Below are 3,760 nucleotides of genomic sequence, written 5' to 3' on the forward strand. Positions count from 1 at the left end.
TCTTTGGTGCGACTATTTAAAGTTAAACTATCAGCCGAATTTCATGTCAAATTGAAATCAGTCTCCAGGACCTCGATCGCTATCTGTTTGTAGCAACCGACTTGCTTCAAATTCAGTAGGGACTAGGCAATCTCCATGCAGGGGCGGATCTAGGGGGAGGGTGCAGGGGGTTTGACCCCGCCCCCTGAGATGACCTGCGGTTTTCTAATACAACTGGTATTCTGCGAAAAAAACTATGTGGTTTATTGGTGTTGAAGTCAGGAGCAAGAGACGAGTGCACCCCCTCCTAAAAAAAATCCTGGATCCGCCCCTGCCATGATCATTTATAAAGGGACCCATGGCAAGTTTGGCCCAATAATATTAGCAGCTAAGAATAAAGAACTTATATTAACCTTTGATTAGCTTAAAATGTTGTAGCCTCACCGGCTTGTCAATTTCGTTCACCATTAAAGAACATTATCTGTACTTATTTATTCTGAATAGCAGTCAGCGTCATTTGAGTTCATTTTCGGGTTTGGCTGCAGGTGTTTAATAAAACATTGTTAAAGCTAGATTTGGTTCATTGTCGAGAAAGTTTCTCCTGCAAGCAATGCTATAATCGCGCTTCGTACAAGGTTAGTAACCTGGTATCAACACTTTTTTAGTTTAATTAAATATCTTCCTCAAGGATAAAAGACACGGATAAAGTACCTGAACGTATCTCAAAGTATATTATTAGAATTATTTCCTTCTCGTGCCAATGCGAAAACATAACACTGAAATTATTTCAATTTAGTGGAAAATTCAGTCCTTCTATAAGAACATTTTTTAAAGCTGTCTGAACTCGGTAACATTCATAACTTTGTGAAAAATTCTGCGCTTTCGGCATTATGTGAGCAACGTTGTTTGACATTTGACTGTTGATTCAAACAGAGGAACTTTTCATTACGCCCAACTCTCAATTAGTAGATGCAAACTAGGACAATTTCAACGCACAGTCTAAAAGGGAAAAGGTAGTTGTTTAAAATGGCTAGAGATCTTTATAATACATTTCAAATGCAACAGAAATGCTTATTAAAGAACTAACCAAGACGTCAAAAAGGTTCCCATTTTTATTTCCTGGTTCTTGGCCACATTAAAAATTTGCTGAAACTTATTAACGCATCGAAAATGAAAAACCTGTTTATATTAACCGAACAAATTACAAAACATATGTTTGTATATACCCTACCGAGGGTACAAGACAGAAACTGAAGTTTTCTCCGGTTCTTAAAAGAAACTAAAATGCTTGTTATCGCATATAACCTTGGTCTTTTGTTTCTTGGTGGGCAAAAGCCCTCCCTTAAGGTTTGCGAAAATTTACAAATTTTCCTCTAGCTTTATTATTTAAACCATATTAGCAGGTGTCTCTGAGTATGAGATAATTTTTTTTCCTTTTCAATACAAGGCGTTTTCATACAACAAAACTACATGTCCTAAGTTCACACATCCATTGCATCTATTTGATTTTATATGTATATATATTTATTATATAGACACGAGTGTTTTACTGGAAAATATACCACTCGTAAATTCATAAAAACTACATCTGGGACCCGAGTGGTTTATTTTCCATAATCTCACACGTGAGTTTATCGATGACGTAATTTCGGTAATTTCCCTCCAAAATTTGTAGGCGCCTTGCGTCCTTTGAATTTTAATTACACATTTTTCAAAGCTTTGCTTATATTTTGTTGTCTTTTGTCATTGTAGAGCTTTATTCAGCTCAGTGTTGTTTCTCAAGATTATTGTAAACAATGTCTTATATTGGTATGGCGCTTTTTTGGGGTCAAAATTAAGTGCTTCATTTTACATGGCGAATTAAAATTACGCATGCATTTTACATGGCGAATCAAGTAACGCATGCATTTTACATGGCGAATTAAAATAACGCATGCATTTTACTTGGCGAATTAAGTAACGCATACATTTTACATGGCGAATTAAGTAACGCATGCATTTTACATGGCGAATTAAGTAACACATGCATTTTACATGGCGAATTAAGTATTAAACGCATGTATTTTACGTGGCGAATTAAGTATTAAACGCATGCATTTTACATGGCGAAATATGACCTTAAATATTATTAGTATCACATTTTAAATTCACGAGAGTCGTATTTATTTTGAATTGATGGCGAAGAATCCGATGAACTATCGTTTTTGAATCGGAGAAATACCGTATTTATTCGAATAAGCGCCCAAGCTCGAATTAGCGCCCACCTCGAATAAGCGCCCATCCTAAAGGCCGAAAAAGTTCATAAGCGCCCAGCCTCGAATAAGCGCCCACCCCCTCCTCCTCTTAATCAAACTCAAATAAGCCGGCTTCTTCGCGTTTTGTTATTAGCATTTGTTGCAAAATAAACATACTTGACTTGCTTAAAATGGTGAAAATTTAATAAGCACCCAGCCTCGAATAAGCGCCCACTCTCAAGGTCCAAAAATTTAATAAGCGCCCAGGGCGGTTAATCAAATAAATACGGTACTACTGTTTGATGGGGGTGTCTAGTTAACTCAGGCCTGGAAAACTCAGACCTCGGATCCCAAAACCCATCTCCCCGCCCTCTCAACCCTCGTGCTGCGCGTCCGTCAGAAGTAGAAAGTAGAAAGTAGAGAGCTTATAAGCACTAGACGTTTTTGAGGTTAAGAACGCCGACCGGAAGTCACCCGCGCTAGTGTGAATATACTGCGCATGTGTTTACGTCCGAGAGGTCAGGTCGCCGACGCCAGAACGCCACTTTTGAAGTTCAAGATAGCACGCGAGATTCCAGTACTCGAAAGTTCGCATTTAGGGCCCCGTTTTAACTTATGAACATCAACACAGGCACTAATAAGAACCAAGCACAGAGTAGAAAGTTCCACATTGCGCACCTAACAAGGAACGTATCCACTCTAGTTTTTAGAGGGACTGTACGGATACTCTGTGCGCACTTATTTACAAGAGTCTTCGAACTCTTCTTATTTCGCCATGTAAAATGCATGCGTTACTTAATTCGCCATGTAAACTGTAAGCGTATCTTATTTCGCAATGTAAAATGCATGCGTTACTTAATTCGCCATGTAAAATGCATGCGTTACTTAATTCGCCATGTAAAATGCATGCGTATCTTAATTCGCCGTGTAAAATGCATGCGTTACTTAATTCGCCATGTAAAAGGCACGCGTTACTTAATTCTCCATGTGAAATGCATGGGTTATTTTAATTCGCCAGGAATGGTTATTTTAATTCGCCATGTAAAATGTGTGGGTTATTTTAATTCGCCATGTAAAATGTCGGCCACTGTCAAGCTTTCACACGTCTTGTAGATGTATTAAGCTTTGCATATAGCTATTTCGCCATGTAAAATGCACCCGTATCTTAAATGCACGCTTATCTTATTTCGCCATGTAAAATGCATGCGTTACTTAATTCGCCTTGTAAAATGCATGCGTATCTTAATTCGCCATGTAAAAGGCATGCGTTACTTAATTCGCCAAGTAAAATGTATGGGTTATTTTAATTCGCCAGGAATGGTTATTTTAATTCGCCATGTAAAATGTATGGGTTATTTTAATTCGCCATGTAAAATATAGCACCTAATTTTGACCCCAAAAAAGCGCCATAATAATCCCCCAAGGTGGTGAGTGGAGGTGACAATCCCCCTTGGGTACTGGAGAGGTGGAAAGACCTCTCTAGATGTCTAATTCCCCGGTTTAAGGAGTAACAAGAGTCTATGGGGCAAAGTGTGACCTGTATGGGA

The sequence above is a fragment of the Porites lutea genome, chromosome 9, assembly GCF_958299795.1.
Source record: "Porites lutea chromosome 9, jaPorLute2.1, whole genome shotgun sequence".
Lineage (NCBI taxonomy): Eukaryota > Metazoa > Cnidaria > Anthozoa > Scleractinia > Poritidae > Porites > Porites lutea.